At 45.4% G+C, this 23,973-nt stretch overlaps 2 non-coding genes across 2 annotated transcripts; both read right to left on the bottom strand.

Moving 5' to 3' along the window:
- Nucleotides 1-777: 777 nt before the first annotated feature.
- On the bottom strand, nt 778-866 carry TRNAD-GUC. Its single transcript is given in 2 exon segments — nt 778-822; nt 830-866. It is a non-coding gene; the product is annotated as a tRNA-Asp (tRNA).
- Nucleotides 867-3,528: 2,662 nt separating this feature from the next.
- On the bottom strand, nt 3,529-3,617 carry TRNAD-GUC. The gene is given in 2 exon segments: nt 3,529-3,573; nt 3,581-3,617. It is a non-coding gene; the product is annotated as a tRNA-Asp (tRNA).
- Between the last annotated feature and the right edge of the window lie 20,356 nt (nt 3,618-23,973).

Here is a 23,973-nt window from a genome sequence, read left to right on the forward strand (position 1 = left end):
TGGTGCAGTGGATGGTGACATTGTATGGTGGCAGTGGATGGTGACAGTGGCGCAGTGGATGGTGACATTGTATGGTGACAGTGGGGCAGTGGATGGTGACATTGTATGGTGACAGTGGGCAGTGGATGGTGACAGTAGGGCAGTGGATGGTGACATTGTATGGTGACAGTGGTGCAGTGGATGGTGACATTGTATGGTGGCAGTGGATGGTGACATTGTATGGTGACAGTGGCACAGTGCAGTCCATTTAACATGGTTTCCTATGGAACACGTTCTGTAGTGCAAATCTGCAAAATGCAAAACGCACTAAAAATGCCATAGGTATGAATCTTTGACAAAAAAATAAAAATGGAAGCTGCTCGGTTTCTATGCACAGCTGCACCAGATTTTGCACTCTCCAGTTTTAGTAAATCATCTCCTTTGTGTGCCTTAAAATTAACATTAGTGTATTTTTTACTGACATTTTTTCTTAAATCATTGCAACTAATATTGTCACAAAAATTGGAACTATCGCTATTTTATTCTCTAGGGCAGTGATGGCGAACCTTGGCACCCAGATGTTTTGGAACTACATTTCCCATGATGCTCAACTACACTGCAGAGTGCACGAGTGAAATGTAGTTCCAAAACATCTGTGGTGCCAAGGTTCTCCATCACTGCTCTGGGGTGTCCGATTTCCGAAAATATCATGTTTGGGGGTTTCAACTAATCTTCAGGCCTAAAAAAAAATTGATGGCCGCCAAAGGGCAGTGAAGCAATTCCCTGAGAAATGTGCTTAGATGAGGATGGGATTTGAACCCATGCGTGCAGAGCACAATGGATCGCCCGTGGACAGTCCACCGCCTTAACCACTCGGCCACCTCATCAAATTCACACCCTTGATGACGTCATTACATCATTTAATTTAGCATTGGGTTAATAAGACATTAGCAGGCAGTTTGTTCATGGCCTAGCTTTATAGCCTCAGCACCTCACTGCATCCTATGAAACAAAAAAAAAATCAAACCACTGCACAATCTTCCCTTTCCCTATCCATAGGTTAGTAGGGCAGTGGATGGTGACATTGAATGGTGACAGTGGGGCAGTGGATGGTGACAGTGGGCAGTTGATGGTGACATTGAATGGTGACAGTGGGGCAGTGGATGGTGACAGTGGGCAGTGGATGGTGACAGTAGGGCAGTGGATGGTGACATTGAATGGTGACAGTGGGGCAGTGGATGGTGACAGTGGGCAGTGGATGGTGACATTTTATGGTGACAGTGGGCAGTGGATGGTGACAGTAGGTCAGTGGATGGTGACATTGGATGGTGACAGTGGCGCAGTGGATGGTGACATTGTATGGTGACAGTGGGGCAGTGGATGGTGACCGTAGGGCAGTGGATGGTGGCATTGTATGGTGACAGTGGGCAGTGGATGGTGACAGTAGGGCAGTGGATGGTGACATTGGATGGTGACAGTGGCGCAGTGGATGGTGACATTGTATGGTGGCAGTGGATGGTGACAGTGGGCAGTGGATGGTGACATTGTATGGTGACAGTGGGGCAGTGGATGGTGACATTGTATGGTGACAGTGGGCAGTGGATGGTGACAGTAGGGCAGTGGTGGTGACATTGGATGGTGACAGTGGCGCAGTGGATGGTGACATTGTATGGTGACAGTGGGGCAGTGGATGGTGACATTGTATGGTGACAGTGGGCAGTGGATGGTGACAGTAGGGCAGTGGATGGTGACATTGGATGGTGACAGTGGCACAGTGGATGGTGACATTGTATGGTGACAGTGGGGCAGTGGATGGTGACATTGTATGGTGACAGTGGGCAGTGGATGGTGACAGTAGGGCAGTGGATGGTGACATTGGATGGTGACAGTGGCGCAGTCGATGGTGACATTGTATGGTGGCAGTGGATGGTGTCATTGCATGGTGACAGTGGGGCAGTGGATGGTGACCGTAGGGCAGTGGATAGTGACATTGTATGGTGACAGTGGGCAGTGGATGGTGACAGTAGGGCAGTGGATGGTGACATTGGATAGTGACAGTGGCGCAGTGGATGGTGACAGTGGGGCAGTGGATGGTGACAGTAGGGCAGTGGATGGTGACATTTTATGGTGGCAGTGGATGGTGACAGTGAGGCAGTGGATGGTGACAGTGAGGCAGTGGATGGTGACAGTGGCGCAGTGGATGGATGACATTGTATGGTGACAGTGGGGCAGTGGATGGTGACATTGTATGGTGACAGTGGTGCAGTGGATGGTGATATTGTATGGTGGCAGTGGATGGTGACATTGTATGGTGACAGTGGGGCAGTGGATGGTGACCGTAGGGCAGTGGATGGTGACATTGTATGGTGACAGTGGGCAGTGGATGGTGACAGTAGGGCAGTGGATGGTGACATTGGATGGTGACAGTGGCGCAGTGGATGGTGGCAGTGGATGGTGACAGTAGGGCAGTGGATGGTGACATTGTATGGTGACAGTGGCGCAGTGGATGGTGACAGTGGGGCAGTGTATGATAACAGTGAGGCAGTGGATGGTGACAGTAGGGCAGTGGATGGTGACAGTGGCGCAGTGGATGGATGACATTGTATGGTGACAGTGGGGCAGTGGATGGTGACAGTGGCGCAGTGGATGGTGACATTGTATGGTGACAGTGGGGCAGTGGATGGTGCAGTGGATGGTGACATTGTATGGTGACAGTGGTGCAGTGGATGGTGACATTGTATGGTGGCAGTGGATGGTGACATTGTATGGTGACAGTGGTGCAGTGGATGGTGACATTGTATGGTGGCAGTGGATGGTGAAAGTGGCGCAGTGGATGGATGACATTGTATGGTGACAGTGGGGCAGTGGATGGTGACATTGTATGGTGCAGTGGATGGTGACATTGTATGGTGGTAGTGGATGGTGACATTGTATGGTGACAGTGGTGCAGTGGATGGTGACATTGTATGGTGGCAGTGGATGGTGACATTGTATGGTGACAGTGGCACAGTGCAGTCCATTTAACATGGTTTCCTATGGAACACGTTCTGTAGTGCAAATCTGCAAAATGCAAAACGCACTAAAAATGCCATAGGTATGAATCTTTGACAAAAAAATAAAAATGGAAGCTGCTCGGTTTCTATGCACAGCTGCACCAGATTTTGCACTCTCCAGTTTTAGTAAATCATCTCCTTTGTGTGCCTTAAAATTAACATTAGTGTATTTTTTACTGACATTTTTTCTTAAATCATTGCAACTAATATTGTCACAAAAATTGGAACTATCGCTATTTTATTTTCTAGGGCAGTGATGGCGAACCTTGGCACCCAGATGTTTTGGAACTACATTTCCCATGATGCTCAACTACACTGCAGAGTGCACGAGTGAAATGTAGTTCCAAAACATCTGTGGTGCCAAGGTTCTCCATCACTGCTCTGGGGTGTCCGATTTCCGAAAATATCATGTTTGGGGGTTTCAACTAATCTTCAGGCCTAAAAAAAATTGATGGCCGCCAAAGGGCAGTGAAGCAATTCCCTGAGAAATGTGCTTAGATGAGGATGGGATTTGAACCCATGCGTGCAGAGCACAATGGATCGCCCGTGGACAGTCCACCGCCTTAACCACTCGGCCACCTCATCAAATTCACACCCCTGATGACGTCATTACATCATTTAATTTAGCATTGGGTTAATAAGACATTAGCAGGCAGTTTGTTCATGGCCTAGCTTTATAGCCTCAGCACCTCACTGCATCCTATGAAACAAAAAAAAAATTAAACCACTGCACAATCTTCCCTTTCCCTATCCATAGGTTGGTAAAATGCAGCTTCTCAGTTACAAATTCATCCTGCTGTAGTTAAGGCCGCCTCTAACATGAAATCCTCACCCATTGAACAATAAAAAACTTTAGGGAATGGCCATTCAGTTGCCTTTTTGTGTGTTTTTATTTTGGGTGGGTTGTTGCTCTGGAACATGGGTGCTCCACCTGTGGCCCTCCAGCTGTTGTGGAACTACAAGTCCCATCATGCATCTGCCTTTGGGAGTCATGCTTGTAACTGGTAAGCTTCATGGGACTTGTAGTTCTGCAACAGCTAGAAGGCCACCGGTTGAGCACCCATGCGTCTGAAGAGTAAATCCTGCATTGCAGTCTTGGGCCCAAAGAGGAAGCTCTAAGTCCACAATTTATGAAAAAGCCCAAACACTTTTTTTTTGGTTAATGCTCTTTAGGCGTTAAAGTAATTGTAAAGGTCCATGCAACCTGTAGGAAATTGGACAATCAGGCTGTATGGAGGGCCATACAACCTGTAGGAGATTGTACAATCAGGTTGTATGGAGGGCCATGCAACCTATAGGAAATTGTACAATCAGGTTGTATGGAGGGCCATGCAACCTATAGGAGTTTGTGTAACCTGTAGGAGATTTGTACAATCAGGTTGCTTGGAGGGCCATGCAACCTGTAGGAGATTGTACAATCAGGTCCATGCAACCAATAGGAAATTGTACAATCAGGTTGCATGGAGGGCCATGCAACCTATAGGAGTTTGTGTAACCTGTAGGAGATTTGTACAATCAGGTTGCTTGGAGGGCCATGCAACCTGAAGTTAATTGTACAATCAGGTTGGATGGAGGGCCATACAACCTGTAGGAGATTGTACAATCAGGTCCATGCAACCAATAGGAAATTGTACAATCAGGTTGCATGGAGGGCCATGCAACCTATAGGAGTTTGTGTAACCTGTAGGAGATTTGTACAATCAGGTTGCTTGGAGGGCCATGCAACCTGTAGTTAATTGTACAATCAGGTTGGATGGAGGGCCATGCAACCTGTAGGAGATTGTACCAACAGGCAGGCCCATCGATACAGGACAAGCAAAACAAACAATTGCTTGGGGCCCCGAGCTGGCCTGGGGCCCCCAACTTCCCTTTCCCAGGCTGTAGCATGGCCAAGCTCCTCTTCCTTCCTGTCAGTCCAGCCAGGTACCGCGCATGGTACAGAAGATTCAGTTTCCTGGTCCCGGCCGGACTGACAGGAAGTGCACACTGAGTGCTCACTTCCTTTCAGTCCAGCCGGGAACACAGGAAACTGAATCTCCTGTACCGCGCGGTACCCAGCCCAGCCCGGGGAATATCTGATAGGGGACTGCGGACCCATAATGATAGAACACCGGACTGACAGGAGGAAGAGGAGCTTGGCCACGCTACAGCGGCAGCCTACAGGGAAAAAGGGGAGGTGAGAATAGAAAAACATAAGGACTGGGGGGAAGAACAAGGGTGTAAAAAATGTGTGTAGCGTTAACGTAGGCTTTGCGTGCGGGGAGGTGCTTGAGGGCCCCCATTTTGCTTGGGGCCCCCAAATTCCTTCAAACGGCCCTGCCAACAGGTTGCATGTGTTGCTTCCCACACTTTACAGTCGAGACAGCACACAGATGGGACAGCAGAGAAGAGCTGTACAGTGGACTGACTACAATCTCTTTTTAGCCCTTTGCACAGTAAACTGCCTTAAAGATGACCCTCCTCCTTTCTCAGCACGGACTTGGGACCGGCCACGGCGGAGTTAACTCTAATAGGCCCTCTTCTTTTATGCTTGAGCCACTATTTTGCAGCTTAAAGCATTGGTAGCTCAGCCAACACGTTCAGCTGGCTGATGCTGCTACAAGGCTGGATAGGCCCTATTCTTATTTTATGCTTGCAGTAGCAAATGTTTTTTACAGGGCTGGCTTGCTTGGCCCAGCACTCAATCCTCTTTTCACAGCACGGGCATGGGACCGGCCATGGCAGAGTTAAAAAAAATTGGGACCGGCTTCAGATAGCCAATGTACATATTGCCATTTTGAATTTTCAAAACTTCACTTCATGTATACCGCTGTATAATGCATAATTTTTTTTTCCCTGTATGTCCTTGTACCATGCCCTTTGACTAAATAAAAAACTTGTAAAAAACAAAACACAAAAAACAAGTGGAATTTGGGTGAGCCAAGATGGTTTTCAATTTGGAATAGCTTGGCATCTTATTTGGAATTTCCCATTGAAATGCATGGCTGTCATGGTGCCGTGTTTGGTGCCATATTTTATGATTTATATCACTTGGTTCAGGCCAAATTGAACTTTAATAGAAGGATGCCCAATGGGAATAAAACAAGTGGAATTTGAGTGAGCCAAGATAGTTTTAATATAGGAATAGCTTGGCTTCTTATTCGGAATTTCCCATTGAAATGTATGGCTGTCAGAGTGCCATATTTTAGGATTTAGATCACTTGGTTCGGGCCAAATTGAACTTTCCTACATAGTAGGATGCCCAATGAGTATAGAACAATTGGAATTTGGGTGAGCCAAGATGGTTTTCATATAGGAATATCTTGGCTTCTTATTCTGAATTTTTTGATGGGCATACATGCACCATTTATAAATTCTGAAGCATGGGGGCATCCTCCCTCAAAAAAGTTATGTCACGTACACACAATCTGACTTTTCCACGGACAAGCCTCAGTCTGAATTTCGACCGTATATACGCGGCATTAGGAGCAAAAATCGCCCCTCCGCCCCTGCTGCCCCCATGCTTCGGCATATATGCTCTTTTTTTTTTAACTGTGGTGGTGAAATTACTGCCCTTGATCTGACCTTCGCGGTGATACCTCACTTGCATGGTGCAATTACTGTTTACATATGACACCAGATTGACGCTTGTGTTTGCCTTTGCATGAGAGCAGGGGGGGACAGGGGTGTTTTTTTTTATTATTATTATTTATTTTGCTTTTTTTTAAACTGTTCCTTCCATTTTATTTATTTTTTTATCATTTTTATTGTTATCTCAGGGAATGTAAATATCCCCTATAATAGCAATAGGTAGTGACAAGTACTCTTTTTTGAAAAAATTGGGGTCTATTAGACCCTAGATCTCTCCTCTGCCCTCAAAGCATCTGACCACATCAAGATCGGTGTGATAAAATGTTTTCCCAATTTCCCAATGGCGCTGTTTATATCCGGGGGGGGGGGGACATTCCCTCCCACTGCTTGTAAAAGCAGTCTAGAGGCTAATTAGCCTCTAGGATTGCTTTTACATGAAAGCCGACCGCAGGCTGAAAAGAATGATACTAAGATGATACCTAAACCCGCAGGCATCATTCTGGTATAACCATTTTAAAGTTCAGCAACATACCAGTACGTTGCTGGTCCTTGTTGGACATGTATTGTAATCTTTTTTTTTTATGCAGCCTGTTGGCTGAACGAAAAAGATTGATGGGTGGGTATGCCCACCATTAGAATACCTCCCTTCATCCACCCACTTCTAATGATGGGCATACATGCACTATTTATATATGCTGAAGCATGGGGGCATCCTCCCGCAAAAAAGTTATGCCACGTACACACGGTCAGATTTTTCCACAGGCAAGCCTCCGTCGGAATTTCGACCGTATGTAGGCGGCATTAGGAGCAAAAATCGCTCCTCCGCCCCTGCTGCCCCCATGCTTCGGCATATATGCTCTTTTTTTTTAACTGTGGTGGTGAAATCGCCTCCTACAGCGTTGGAGTCACAGCTTTATGTATCGTGGGAGCAAACGCTGTTGCTGTCAAGATAAATAAATCTGCACTGCAACTGAATGGCGTACCTGCTAAGCAAATGATGGTTAACATTAAAACAAAGTAACATTACAGAATAACAGTAAGACCTTATCATACCATATCTGCAAAGCAAATACCAAAAAAAAACAATAAAAAAAAAAAAAAAAATTTAAACACAACCTGTGCCTAATATGCCGAAGCATGGGGGCATCCTCCCGCAAAAAAAGTTATGCCACGTACACACGGTCTGACTTTTCCACAGGGAAGCCTCCTTCGGAATCTCGACCATATGTTCGCGGCATTAGGAGCACAAATCGCTCCTCCGCCCCTGCTGCCCCCATGCTTCGGCATATATGCTCTTTTTTTTTAACTGTGGTGGTGAAATCACCTCCTACAGCGTTGGAGTCACGGCTTTATGTATCGTGGGAGCAAACGCTGTTGCTGTCAAGATACATAAATCCGCACTGCAACTGAATGGCGTACCTGCTAAGCAAATGATGGTTGACATTAAAACAAAGTAACATTACAGAATAACAGTAAGACCTTATCGTACCATACCTGCAAAGCAAATACCAAAAAAAACTGTAAAAATTAAAAAAAAAATTAACGCAACCTGTGCCTAAAATATATATATGCTGAAGCATGGGGGCATCCTCCCGCAAAAAAATTATGCCGCGTACACACGGTCAGACTTTTCCACGGGCAAGCCTCCGTCGGAATCTCGACCATATGTTCGCGGCATTAGGAGCAAAAATCGCTCCTCCACCCCTGCTGCCCCCATGCTTCGGCATATATGCTGTTTTTTTTTAACTGTGGTGGTGAAATTACTGCCCTTGATCTGACCTTTGCAGTGATACCTCACATGCATGGTGCAATTGCTGTTTACATATGACGCCAGACCGACACTTGCGTTTGCCTTTGTGTGAGAGCAGGGGGGGACAGAGGTGCTTTTTGTTTTTTATTATTTATTTTGCTTTTATATTTTATTTTTAAACTGTTCCGTCCATTTCTTTTTTTTTTTTTTATCATTTTTATTGTTATCTCAGGGAATGTAAATATCCCCTATGATAGCAATAGGTAGTGACAGGTACTCTTTTTTGAAAAAAATTGGGGTCTATTAGACCCTAGATCTCTCCTCTGCCCTCAAAGCATCTGACCACACCAAGATCGGTGTGATAAAATGTTTTATCAATTTCCCAATGGCACTGTTTATATCCGGGGGGGGTGGCGACAGTCCCTCCCACTGCTTTTAAAAGCAGTCTAGAGGCTAAATAGCCGCTAGGATTGATTGTACATGAAACCCGACCGCTGGCTGAAAAGAATGATACCAAGATGATACCTAAACCCGCAGGCATCATTCTGGTATAACCATTCAAAGTCCAGCAACATACCAGTACGTTGCTGGTCCTTGTTGGACATATATTGTATTCTTTTTTTTTTCATGCAGCCTGTTGGCTGAACGAAAAAGAGATTGATCGGTGGGTATGACCACCATCCTCCCGCAAAAAAGTTATGCCACGTACACACGGTCAGATTTTTCCACGGGCAAGCCTCCGTCGGAATTTCGACCGTATGTACGCGGCATTAGGAGCAAAAATCGCTCCTCCGCCCCTGCTGCCCCCATGCTTCAGGATATATGCTCTTTTTTTTTTTAACTGTGGTGGTGAAATTACTGCCCTTGATCTGACCTTCACGGTGATACCTCACATGCATGGTCCAATTACTGTTTACATATGACACCAGACTGACGTTTGCCTTTGCATGAGAGCAGGGGGGGACAGGGTGTTTTTTTTTGTTTGTTTTTTTATTATTTATTTTGCTTTTGTCCTCTGTCACCCAGTCCCCTGCTGTCACCCAGTCCTCTGTCACCCAGTCCTCTGTCACCCAGTCCTCTGTCACCCAGTCCCCTGTCACCCAGTCCCCTGTCACCCAGCCCTCTGTCACCCAGCCCTCTGTCACCTAGCCCCTCTGTCACCCAGCCCCTCTGTCACCCTGTCCTCTGTCACCCAGCCCTCTGTCACCCAGCCCTCTGTCACCCAGTCCCCTGTCACCCAGCCCTCTGTCACCCAGCCCTCTGCAGACACCCCCCACCCTCCTCCATCAGTACAGACCCCCCCCCAGTGAAGACCCCCCTGCATCAGCAAACTTGTCCCCAGAGACTGCGTCCTTGTCCACTGACACTGTTCACTACCCCCCACCACCACCAAAAAAATGAAAAAACACTGTAAAAAAAAAACTAAATTTTTACATTTTTAAATTGTACTATTTTTGCCCCCTGATATAGTTACATAGTTAGTCAGGTTGAAAAAAGACACAAGTCCATCCAGTCCAACCACAAAAAAATAAACAAACAAAATAAAAAACACAGTACAATCCCATACCCCCAACTCCATACCCACAGTTGATCCAGAGGAAGGCAAAAAACCCCAGCAGAGCATGATCCAATTTGCTACAGCAGGGGAAAAAATTCCTTCCTGATCCCCCGAGAGGCAATCGGATTTACCCTGGATCAACTTTACCTACACATCTTAGTTCTCAGTTATATTATAATAATCAGCCATCTCAATAGTCCAATGGCCATTTTCTCCTGGAGGTGTGTTGTCACGCTCAACTCCTGCAACACTGCTTAGAGCTTGAAGCCTCCTTATGAAGTTAAGAACTGGAGATGCTTCCTCAGTGCCAAATGATGAGGTGTTTTCATCTGTTTCAGGTATGGTAAAACGAACAGATGGCTCATCATCTGCGGTGTCATAGGAATCGCTATCTGTTGCAGGAGGAGTAGTGACTCTCTCCTGTGAACAAGTCCGGACATTTCCGGAGACTGCTTCCTCGTCCCCGGAGACTGCTTCCTCTACCCCGGAGACTGCTTCCTCGTCCTCGTCGACTGCTTCCTCGTCCTCTGGGCCTGCTTCCTCGTCCCCAGAGACTGCTTCCTCGTCCCCGGAGACTGCTTCCTCGTTCCCGGAGACTGCTTCCTCGTCCCCGGAGACTGCTTCCTCGTCCTCGTCGACTGCTTCCTCGACCTCTGGGCCTGCTTCGTCGTCCCCTGGGCCTGCTTCGTCGTCCCCAGAGACTGCTTCCTCGTCCCCAGAGACTGCTTCCTCGTCCCCAGAGACTGCTTCCTCGTTCCCGGAGACTGCTTCCTTGTCCCCGGAGACTGCTTCCTCGTCCTCGTCGACTGCTTCCTCGTCCTCTGGGCCTGCTTCCTCGTCCCCAGAGACTGCTTCCTCGTCCCCGGAGACTGCTTCCTCGTCCCCGGAGACTGCTTCCTCGTCCCCAGAGACTGCTTCCTCGTCCATGGAGACTATCGAAGAGCCTGTTGGTTCTTGCCCTGGACCTGTCTCTCCATCTACTTTTATGTGGGTGCGCCGTTTTCTGTAAAGAGCAAAGAGAAATTACATAAAGCACTGTTTGTAGAATAAACCGAGAGCTCAACAAATTATACTACTTCTGGCTGGGAAGACACTCTTGAAAAGAATTAAAGTGCTAACGGTACTTACCTTCGCACCATGTATACGACAATGGCCAGGATGAAAATGACGAATACGCATCCTCCTGCAATTAAATTAATGTAAAGCAGTGGCATTTTCTTCTGCTTGGTGGTCCTTTGTTCTTCTTCTTCTTCTTTGTCGTCATTCTTATAGGGGAAATCTGTAAGGAACACAGAGAAGACTGGTTAGAAGGTGAAAATCCTACCAGTAACACACTTCCTGTCCTAGTGTGACAACGCTCACTAATAATAGAGTACCCATGGGGTATTAGCGTTGTCACCCTAGGAAGGACTTCAGAATACCCTGCCCTCTCTTATCTTCTAGAACAGGGGGTCTCCAAATTTTCTTAACAATGGGTCCGGTTACTATCCTTCAGACTTAGGGGGGGGGGGGCAGACTGTGGCCATTAGGAGTAGGAAATGTCTATTTTTGGTGTCAGTGAGAGGAATTGTGCCCCTTTGTTGGGGTCACTGGGAGGATGTGTGCCCCATCATTGGTATCATTGGGAGGAATCGTGCCCACATCATTGGTGTCTATGTGGTGTCGTTGGGAGGAATTGTGCCCCATCTCTAGTGTCATTGTGAGAAATAGTGCCCCCATCATTGGTGTAATTGGGAGGGATTGTGCCCCATCATTGGGAGGAATCGTGCCCCCATCATTGGTGTCTATGTGATGTCGTTGGGAGGAATTGTGCCCCATCATTAGTGTCATTGTGAGAAATAGTGCCCCCATCATTGGTGTAATTGGGAGGGATTGTGCCCCATCATTGGGAGGAATCGTGCCCCCATCATTGGTGTCTATGTGGTGTCGTTGGGAGGAATTGTGCCCCATCATTAGTGTCATTGTGAGAAATAGTGCCCCCATCATTGGTGTAATTGGGAGGGATTGTGCCCCATCATTGGTAGGAATAGTGCCCCATCATTGGTGTCATTGGGAGGGATTGTGCCCCATCATTGGTGTCATTGGGAGAAATAGTGCCCCCATCATTGGGAGGAATAGTGCCTGTGCTAAAAAAGATAATAATGTGGGGGGGGGGGGGGTTTGTGCTAGATGGGGAACTGAGAGGGAAAGGAAGTGAAATATAGGAGGGGGGATTTGTGCAGGAGGATTGGGGAGGGTCATTTTTGCTGGAAAGGGGGGACTTGGAGTTGGGGGGGGGTAGTTTGTGTTCGGAGGGGACACTTGAGGGGGGGGGGGGTTAGTAGAGGGGTAGATTTGTATTGGAAGTGGGGAGGGGTTATGTTTAGGGGGTAAGCATGCAGATTTTCGTGGGGAGGGGAGGAAATGTTTGCTGACACATAATGCTTGTACATCTTGGGCAGGGGGGGGGGGGGGGTTTGGCATGTTGGCCCTGGGCTCTAGGAGACCTTGTCCCGGCATTGTTATTGTATTTCTAATTCTTACATTTCCATAACTTACCTCTTTTCCAGAAGGTGTTCACTTGCATCATTGGAGTCGGTTCGTATTCCTGCCCAATCCCGTCAAGGCTGAGGTGTAGTTCATACTGCCCAGCGTCTTCCAGCCTGACCGGGTTTATCACCAGGGAGCAATTCCCCCCGTTCACAAGTCTATTGAACGCCCTGACCCTGGTGTCATAGTGGTCAGTTATGGAGTGATTATAATGAATAAGAAGGGGCTGGTATAAGTTCTTCTCTGGGATTGCCTTCCCCCACTCCATCCGAATGAGATAGCCTTGTGATGGGTCATCCAGGTGGAATCGGCAGGGGATGAGCATCCGCGATCCTACTAACACCGGCATGTAGAACGGCACCTCGGTGACCTTTGTGATTTTCACAGCTGGGGACAAAAAAAAAAGAGAGAGAAAAACGTTATTTTTCAATCAAATCCTATAGAGCAATCACAAGTAACAGTAGAGAATAAAATCGGTTCCATTGACTACAATAAGGTGCGACTTGTCATGCGATTTGGAACTGTCAAATCGCGTGACAAGTCGCACTGGTGTGAACAGGTTGGGGGGGTGGGGGGGGCTAAGGCTACTTTCATGCTGAACCGTCTTTTCTTCAGGTCCTGATTGCTGTATTTTCTGTGCATGTTTGGTGCGGTAAAAAAACACAATTCCCCATTTAAATGAATGGAAAACGTGTCATAAAGAGCATCAAAAATGCACCTCCTCCATTGAAATGAATGGAAAACGCATCAAAAATGCACCTCCCATTGAAATTAATGGAAAACGCGTCATAAAGTGCATCAAAAAGGCACCTCCCCCATTGAAATGAGTGGAAAACGCATCAAAAATGCACTTCCCGTTGAAATGAATGGAAAACGCGTCATAAAGTGCATCAAAAAGGCACCTCCCCCATTGAAATGAGTGGAAAACGCATCAAAAATGCACTTCCCGTTGAAATGAATGAAAAACGCGTAGAAAAGTGCATTAAAAAGGCACCTCCCTCATTGAAATGAGTGGAAAACGCATCAAAAATGCACCTCCCATTGAAATGAATGGAAAACGCGTCATAAAGTGCATCAAAAGGCACCCCCCCCCCCCATTGAAATGAATGGAAAACGCATCAAAAATGCACCTCCCGTTGAAATGAATGGAAAACGCGTCATAAAGTGCATCAAAAGGCACCTCCCCCATCGAAATTCTACTTCATATATTTCATGAAAATCATCTGACCTGTCGATGTGTCAATCAGCAGAACGCCGATCGCTAATAATACTAATAATAATCTCATTTTTATTTCCGTGTAAATTGTAAGTTGCAAAACAATGCAGAGCTACAACGTCTCACGTCTTCTCTCCTCGAATACCAAGTAAGAGTGAGAGTCTCTAGGCCACGGCCCTTATATAGGCAAGATGCTGTGATGTCACAGCATGGTACAGTGGCTGGCTGGTCACGTGACCAGGCAGACCAAATTTACTGTGACATTACAGCATGGTAGTGTGGCTGGCTGGTCACGTGACCAGGCAGACCAAATTTACTGTGACTCCTGCTCCACATAAAAAAAACACTGTTATATGATTCTATGATGATACTATTCTATGATTTATTGTACTTCTGATGTACAATATGAATTTTCTGTAGGTAAACATGATCAGCGCCCCTCCCTCTCCCTGCTTAGGCATTCCCTATAGGAGCCCGTCCGTGTTTTTATTTCCGCCCTCAGTATCAGTCAACGCCCTCCTTTTCTTTCACATGGCTTTATTTCCGCCCTCCCTATCAGATCCTCCCCTCCTCTGTTTTCCGAGTTTCCTATAGGGCGCCACACTCGCCTACTCCCGCCCTTCCAAAAGAAAGAGAACGCCCTCCCTTCTCCTTTCATATAGGGCACCACACTCGGCTACTCCCTCCCTTTCTGCTTTCCTATAGGGCGCCACACTCGGCTACTCCCTCCCCTTCTGCTTACCTATAGGGCGCCACACTCGGCTACTCCCGTCCTTCCAAAACGATAACTCCCTCCCCTTCTGTTTTCCTATAGGGCGCCACACTCGGCTACTCCCTCCCCTTCTGCTTACCTATAGGGCGCCACACTCGGCTACTCCCTCCCCTTCTGTTTTCCTATAGGGCGCCACACTCGGCTACTCCCTCCCTATCTGCTTTCCTATAGGGCGCCACACTCAGATAACCGTCCATTCCTATTAGTCCGCCCATTCTATCTGTCACAAAGCCTCCAATGGCTATCGATTGGTTTGCGCAAAATTTATAGCGTTTACAAAATAGGGGATAGTTTTATTATTATTATTTTTTTTTACTACTAATGGCGGCGATCAGCGATTTTTTTCGTGACTGCGGCATTATGGCGGACACTTCGGACAATTTTGACACATTTTTGGGACCATTGTCATTTTCACAGCAAAAAATGCATTTAAATGCATAAATTGCATTGTTTATTGTGAAAATGACAGTTGCAGTTTGGGAGTTAACCACAGGGGGCGCTGTAGGATTTAGGGTTCACCTAGTGTGTGTTTACAACTGTAGGGGGGTGTGGCTGTAGGACTGACGTCTCCCTATCGAGTCTCCCTATAAAAGGGATCACTCGATCGATGCAGCCGCCACAGTGAAGCACGGGGAAGCCGTGTTTACATACGGCTCTCCCCGTTCTTCAGCTCCAGGGAGCGATCGCGATGGAGCGGCTATAAACGAATAGCCGCGCCGTCGTCCCGGATCGCTCCCCACGGGAATCCGACTGTCGCATGTAGCGGGGGGGTCACTGATCAGACCCCCGACCCGCGGAAAGGAAAGGACGTACCTGTACGCCCATTTGCCTGTACGTGCCATTCTGTGGACGTACATATACATGCGGCGGTCGGGAAGTGTTTGGTTCACATCCGTGCACCTTTACTACTGTGTTTCTGGTTTATCCAGCCTGGTACATTCGTGTCACTTTATGTTCACATTGTATGTTGTTTATTCACCTCTTTTTCCCTGTAATAGTCACCTAGTATTTATTTATTTATTTATTTATGTATTTCACTTTAGGGCTACCTACTTGTTAGGTATTGAGATCCCCCTTCTATTATTAGTTCACAGCGCTTCACCATCACTTTCCATATTGGTCCCTATGTGATTACGGGTGTCAGCGGATAACCATCCGCTGACACCCGTAATTGTCCGCCTCCGCAAAGATCCGGGGATTTTACGGAGGATCCCCGCTGAGCTTTTGCGGACACACGGCGCGGATCATTACTGATCCGCCCGTGTGAAAGGGCCCTTAAGTAAAAAAAACATTGACCCCTCTTGGAAGCACCTGCTTACATGTAGACGCGAATCAACAATCCTTGTACTCTTGGACAGCCCTAGATATATATCTTTTTTTAATAGCAGAATCTTTTCCCAGCTTGCTTTATAACTATTTCCAATCTATACACAACACATAATGCTATTATTAAAGTCATTGTGTTACAGGGAAAGAACTACTCAAAAGTTCTGAACTACCGAAAAGTGGTTGATTTGGATGAGGACGTGAAAGGCTTCAGCCTTCACTGCTTTGACCAGATCTATTGTCCAAAAATCCATTGTAGAACAGAAAATTGTCTCTCTCAAGATATAACAATGCAAGCATTATATTGATTACGCTGAAAAGAAAAAAGTGCCAAGTGTAGTCCTGTTGAAGGCCAAAATTCATATTTAATATATTAGGCATAGTTCTGTCTTTTTCATAAATAAGATGTAATTTTCCCTCTGCAAATTAAAAAAAAGAAATATTCACACAATGTGATAAATGGAGTTAAATATAAATCAGACAGATTCACTAAATTTCCAAGTATTATTTTCTGTATTTTACAGCTTTGCTCAGATTTGTGCTCTGAAGATCACCAATTAAAAGGACACTGGTTTTCATTGTGTGGCTTTAATACAATGTAAGACACGTATCACTGCACTCAGAAAGCAAACTCAAATTTCTGTATGCAAGAGTTTGGCAGAACACCACAGAACCAGGGGTGGATCCTGGGGGGGGGGGGGGGGGTAACGGGGCAATTGCCCCCTCCAAAAAATTAGTGAAGGACAGGCCAGTTAGGGGACGAGTGTGCGTGCAGGTTAACTAGCAGGTAGGCCAGTCAGCGGGAGTCGTGCAGGTGAGTGAGCTCCTTAGCGAGCAGGACATCAGATGAGTGAGGGGAGGTCGGCAGGTGATTGTACGGATGGGCATGGCAGTCATTGAGTGAGCGGAGGTGCTGGCCAGTCAGCGGGGGTCAGCAGGTGAGTGAGCGCCTGAGCAGGCAGGTCGGTAGGTGAGTGTGTGGGCGGGCAGAGCAATCATCGAGTGAGTGGGTGTGCCGGTCGGCGTGAGAGCGGAGGTGCTGGCCAGTCAGCAAGCCAGCGGGCGGGGAGCAGGGAGATGACATCAACTCTCATCGCCCGCCCTGCATCACTGCAGTTCCGCCATCACTGTGCAGCCATGGGCAGCAGAGACATTACATTATCTCTCTGCTGCCTGCCTTCACTCTGGCAAGTGACAATCTGCACCATAGCAGGTCAATGACAATCGGCAACATGTGGCAGGGGACGTGGCAAGTGACAATCGGCAACGTGTGGCAGGTGACAATCAGCAACGTGTGGCAGGTGATGTGGCAAGTGACAATCTGTGACGTGGCAAGTGACAATCTGAAATGTGTTGTAGGTGACATGGCAAGTGACAATCGGCAACATGTGGCAGGTGGCGTGGCAAGTGACAATCGGCAACGTGTGGCAGGTGACGTGGCAAGAAACAATCTGTGAAGTGGCAAGTGACAATCAGCTCCTGGTGGCAGGTCAATGACAATCCGCAACATGTGGCATCTATCTTTTTTTTGCCAATATGGAGAGTTATGTATTATTCATATGCACTTCAACTCACTCGGAGACTGTAGTAGGAGAACACCAGCTCGGTGGGACGTTTAGGCCTCTAATAGACTCTATTAATAAATATTCAATATGATATGACATTGATGTAAATTTATGCAAAACAAATGTTTTAACATACTCATTTATCATCAGTTTTGTCCATGTAAATCATGTAATTTATGTATTATTTATTAATATTTATTTATAGAATTCCTATTGTGCTACTTTAAAGGCCCTGACGAAGAGGAACTGTCAGCGAAACGCGTAGGCCACAACTTTGTAACTGTATGGAACCGGTACATCCCGAATTCAAAGAGACTACTTCATCTTAACTTGATTTTTTACTTTTAGAAGGTACTGCCTTATGGCAGATAAATAAAATGTATCTATTTTTCTATAATCATAGTATTGTATTCTATTTTGTTTATATTCCTCTGAGGCACAATCAAAGTCCCATCCCATTCTACCCCCCTTTTTTGAAACATAGTCGCATATCTTTGAGGAAAATAAAAAAAGGTATGGCGCTACATATAAGATGATCACAAAAAATAATTAAATGATAAGTGAAAATGAGAACAAAAAAAGTTCAATAAAGGTCCACAAGAGGACTAAGAAATGTGATATGAGTCCATAGTATATAAATAAACAGTGATGTTTGAGAGTAGAAATCCTCCACCGTAGAAGACACCCGATGAAAATAGAGTTGTAGTCTCCTTACCAGATGGTAAGACCGATATTGCAGCGGTCTTAATTAAGCCCAGGGATATTTAGAAGTCCTCCCAAAAGACTGCCTTGAATGCTGTGATAATTCTCATGTGCTGGGTGCATACCACCAAAAAAGATCCCTTCAGGCTCCCATGTAACATGAAACAATAAAAAGCCACATAGTGTGAATCCGTATGACAAAGGGTTTAATTCGGTAAAAAGGTGCGCACTTACAGTTAGAAGAACGTTAACCAGCATAATAATAAGGGGGGTTGTATATGGAGTGGCGTCTCCTCTGTTGTTTTTCCTCCGTCTCGCTCAGCACTCCGTCCGGATTGGTGGTGGATTCAACACGGTTGCTTTTGGATATGACACTTTTTTTTGGTTTCAACTATTAACATTGTTGAGGACTTATTTTCAATTTAATTCTATTGTATTAATTTTTATGAATTTATCACAATTTTCACATATGGGATATTTATTAGTTTTATCAATGGTGATTAACTGTTAGTTTACCACTCATTTATTTATTTCAATTCAATATTGAATGGTCACAGGGTTAGCGTAATTTACTTTTTCTATCATTCAGATATTCCCACTGAAATCAAAGACATCATATAACGTCCTTGGGCGTGAAGTGGTTAAGAAGTTGGGGACATCTGGTCTACACTGGTCAAGAAAGTGAATTGATTTGACTTGCATTGTAAGTAGGAGCTGTAAAGCATAACCATTGTGCTGCAAAGCTGGAAGCAGAGCCTGCAAATCTAAACTGCAATTGTGCTTGCTCCCAGGTACATGTAATCACCTCCAATGTTGGCTGTCCTACGTGTGTGGATGTTGCTGTATTTTTGGTTTTGACATTTTAGAATGGAGTGCCTCAAGATTGTGGAGAATTTTAAAGGGTGCCTTGACTGAAAAAAAGACTGAGAAATATAGAAATAGTACATGTAAAATTAATACAAATAAACAAAGAATCCTATAAATACATCATTCTCACACTTGTTCCTCTCTAAAAAAAATACCTTCTAAAAAAAGAAAAAAAAAAGACTTGATTAATTTTTTTAATTATTTTTTCAGCAAAATTAAAATCAAAATTTCTCCAATGACAATTTTTTTCGTAGTAAATCAATTTGACATAAATCACTCATCTTCAGCCATAATACTTCAACAGCATGCTTGAAAGGAAGGGCTGAGTAATAATTTCTACCTCCTAAGTGGCTTACTTAATTAGAATAATTTAAGTCACAAAGGGGAAGTTGGATTTCCATAACTGCATGTTATTTTTTGCTGAGAACGTAACCATTTCACCTGAAACACTTGTGCTTGTGTTCCGTCGTTATCCCTCTAATCTTATTTTCAGCAGTACTTGTCCTGTTGGTTCCCTGGTCATTTGCTGGTTTCAGGAAAGATGCTTTGCTCAGCTCCGTTTTGCAGTTATTTTCTGTATGACAAGAACAGTTTTTTTTTTCTCCCCCGTTTTCCAGTCCAGCAGAATATTTCTTCAGCAATTTTCAGGAGGAGAGAATTAGGCTTTAGGGATTAGTGATTGAGAGCTAACTTTGTCGGAAGTCAGTTTAGGTACCAACTACATAATGATGACAAGACACCAAAGGTCCAGCAATGATTACCCAAGAGAGAGCTTGGGATACGCTAACTGAATGGTCCATTAACAGGCCAGATAACATGCAACTCAGTAATGACAGCAGTGCAGTAGTTATAGATCAAGCTGAAATGTCTAGTTTTGTGAGTCAGGGACGGATCTACACTGTACTGTAAGAAATGTCCATCAGGGACGCAGTGTATGCTAAATTATGTATTTTTTTTGTAAAAGGGAAAGCATATTTTTCATCACTAAGCACACAACTGTTTTAAAACAGACTGCATAACTCAGCAGTACCGGATCTTTTTTAATGACCTCTCTGGCTATGTAGCTCTGACAGCTATTTGGGATTCCTAAAGGTCTAACACATCTTCCAAAGTGTCTTCAAGGGAAATGTGAATAAGCGTGTGCTTTTAATTCTTAGGCCCCATACTCACGAGCAAACATGTCTGCTGAAACTGGCCCGCAGGCCAGTTTCAGCAGACATGTTTGGTCGTGTGTGGGCGCGAGCGGGCCGAATTCCAGCAAACATTTGCCCGCCGGGCCTTTTCCCAGCAGACAAATATTCCTGGACTTGTTTTAAAACAGCCCGCTGGAATTCAGCCCGCTCGGACATGTACGGTCGTCAGTACAGACCTACCGTACATGTCCAGGCGCCCGCCGTCCCTCGCATGCGTCGAATGACTTCGACGCATGCGTGGAAGCATTTTAAAGGCGGGCCGCGCACGTCGCCGCGTCATTGTCGCGGCGACACCGCGTCATCGACGCGGCGACACCGCGGACACGCCCCGCGTATTGTTTACGCGCGGACTTCTGTACGATGGTGTGTACAACCATCGTACAGAAGCCCTCTGGCAGACATGTATGGTGAAAACGGTCCGACGGACCGCTTTCACCATACATGTTTGTCCGTGTGTACCCGGCCTAAAAGTGACATTCCAGGCCAACCGTTAAATACACAGTGGAAATACACATATTACTGTTGTGACTGTTTCAAAGTTTAGTATCCAATGGCAAGCAAAAATAGGCAGGGACCTCAGCTTAAGTCCATGCACACATTTTCAGCAATTTTTTTTTAATTCAATAGTTTTTATTGGTTTTCAAATTATACAAGAGAAAAAAGGATAAACATTGTGGTAATAAAGACGTGAAATGAACGGCTTGTAACTTGAGATTACAGATTAGGCAAAACCAGTTATATTGCATATGCGTAAAATAACAGTGGATTAACATTGTTGAGTATGCATCAAGCAACCCTTCTATGTAGGGCCATGCTGGTGAAAGTAGATCAGGAAGGGCACACCTCTCCCGAACACTCCTATGGGAACACTCTGTGTCCGGGGGAGGCTCGCCCTGATGATTGTGGGGTGGAAGTTGGTTAAACATACTCAAAAGGGAAGAAACAATTCAGTATTAGCATTGTCTCAACAATGGACATTGCAGCAGGCATGTAATACCAACGCAAGGTTATTTTACTTTCAGCACATTTTTGAGGACAGTAACAATTTCCAGTTGGTTTCTTAGCCAAGTTCCTTATGTAGTGCTACTCCTGTGGGCGCCGCTGGTAATTTTGTGTCCTCTGCCCTCTCTAGCCCTAGGTGAGGCTTCATCCTCACTGACACCACCAGAATACTTTGTCTGGACACCCCCAGGAGACATACAAATCAATTACAAATCAAAGGGAGAACGAAGATTTGCAGTCCACGGACCACGGCTATGAAACGCTATACCAACGGACATCCACATGGAAGAAAACCATCGGGCCTTCAGGAAAAAACTTAAAGGAGTTGTAAAGGAAAAAAAAATTGTGCTGAAATGACTGTTTATAGGGTATAGAGACATAATAGTTAACTGACTCCTTTTAAAAATGATTAAAAATAGATAAAAATCAATCATATAATGTACCTACAGTTTCAGTTTAGTTTTTGCATGTTTCCTGCTTCTCTGCTGCACAGAGCCAATACAGGGCAGTGATGGTTTGGAAAACGAAACTGATTGGTGTTGAGGTGTTTTAGACACACGTAGGTAGATTCAGGTACAATTGCGTTAATTTAGGGCGGCGTAGCGTAGCCTGTTTAGGCTACGCCGTTGTAAATTAGCTAGGCTAGTAATGATTCTCAATATACTTACCTGCTAATTTACGGCGGCGTAGCCTAAAACGAGCGGGCATAAGGGCGCCTAATTCAAATGGGTTGGGGGGGCGTGTTTCATGGTAATTATAAGGAATCTGAAATAATGAATGCTTGACCTCACGTTTTTGACGTTTTTTGTCACTGCGCATGCGCCGGGCGACTACATCTCCCAGTGTGCATTGCGGCTAAGTACGCCGTACGGGCCTATTGATTTCGACGTGGATGTAAACAACGTAAATCCCGATTCGCGGACAAATTACGCAAACGACATAAAAATTTCGAATTTCGCAGCGGGAACGGCGGCCATACTTAACATTACTATTCCACTAGAGCCTAGCACTAACTTTACGCGGCCTTTCTCTTACGTAAATGGCGTAAAAGTACTGTGTCGGCCTGGCGTACGTTCGTGAATCGACGTATCCCCTCATTTACATAATCTACGCCGGCCGCAATGGAAGCGCCATCTAGTGGCCATCAGAAAAATTGCAATCTAAGATAGGACGGCGCAAGTTAGAGAATACACTTAAACATAGGTCGGTGCAGATTCAGAGTTAGGTCGGCTTATCTGTAGATAAGCCGGCCTAACTCTTTCTGAATCTACAGTGATCACACCTTCTTGATTAGTGACCACAGAGAGAAAGCTCCCATGATTTTTTTCATCAGGAAACAGACAAACAGGAAGTGTTCAGAACAGAGAAGGATTAGAGCAAAAACGAACAATGAGGACATGAAACCAGGACTGCAGTAAGGTAAAGGAAGCTATTTAGCTAAAAAAATTCCTTTAGTGACCCTTTAAGACCCACCTCTTCTGAAGGATAAGGAAGACAAGGGATGGAATAAGCGCCTTGAGGCGATTTAGTTCACATGTGTAGCGCTATACAAGTTATTCACTCACTCACATACAAAGATTGCACACACTGACCTTTAAAAAGATAAGCACACTCTATTGACAGAGTAAAATCAAAAATGTAATGGAGCAGATTAGTACATCAAGATCAATGTACAACAAAAACAAATACAATACACCCAATAGAGGTACCTCTCATGGGTATTGCAAATCTAGTGGGTCTTGCATAAGCAAACCCAGCTTATGTTGCAATACTATGAGCGTAAACAGTAGTTCTCTAAATGAGAGGTTATACTTCAAGTGACCAAGGAGGATTATAAGGGGGTGTAACAGGCTAAGTCACTTGAGGCCACTCAGACAAAGGGGCTAAACATAGGCTTTAAAATTTGAGCTCAATAACAGCAACCCAGTTCTGCCCTCAGGTAGTGACTTAGACAGTCTTATGATGAGCTTCTGCCGGCAATGGTTGGACCCTTTAACACAGGCATGCAGAAAGGTGGAGATGACTCAAGGAATGCCGTTCAACAACAGTCTATTGTTAAGTTAGGCTCTGAAAGTACGTAGACTCCTTAGTTCAATAATGCAGAAGTTGAGACAAGCTCAAAGGGTAGTTGTGGGGAATAAGGACTAAGATATTATGTAGCATGGGGGAGCAGATGGAAAGCAAAACAAAGTCAGCATTTGAGGATACTGATGGCCTTATGCTGCGTACACACGATAGGTTAGTCTGATAAAAACGGTCTGATGGACTGTTTTCATCAGACCAAACCAATCGTGTGTGGGCCCCATCGGTTTTTTATCCATAGGTTAAAAAAAATTGGAACTTGTTTTAAAATTATCTGATGGATAAAAAACCTATAGAAAAAAAACGATCGTCTGTGGGTACGTCCATCGATTAAAAATCCACGCATGCTTAGAATCAAGTCGACACATGCTTGGAAGCTTGGAAGCATTGAACATTTTTTTCAACATGTCGTTGTCCATCAGACCGTTCTCATCAGAGTAACCTATCATGTGTACAGGGCATTAGGCTCTGTATTTGGCTTTGTTGGCTGCTGTCTACTGATGGATGCAGCAGCAAGTGTGATAGATATCTTGGACGACGATTCTGGATAGCATATGCCCACGCACAGATCAGCCTCCTGGTCCCAGCATCCAGCACAGCAGTCCACACTCTCTCTCTCTCTCTTGCACTTTGCAGTCTAACACAGTTCAACCTGGTATAGATCGGCTTAACATAGTGCGGCTCTCTCATTGCTTCCTGGTTGATACACTTCACCCAACTTCCCGACTCCTTCCCAGGCTTTTACTCATATGGTCCCTCCTGCTCTTAGGTGTTAAGAGGTCTTGTAGTTGCAACCCACAAACAGCTGT

The sequence above is a fragment of the Rana temporaria genome, chromosome 12, assembly GCF_905171775.1.
Source record: "Rana temporaria chromosome 12, aRanTem1.1, whole genome shotgun sequence".
Lineage (NCBI taxonomy): Eukaryota > Metazoa > Chordata > Amphibia > Anura > Ranidae > Rana > Rana temporaria.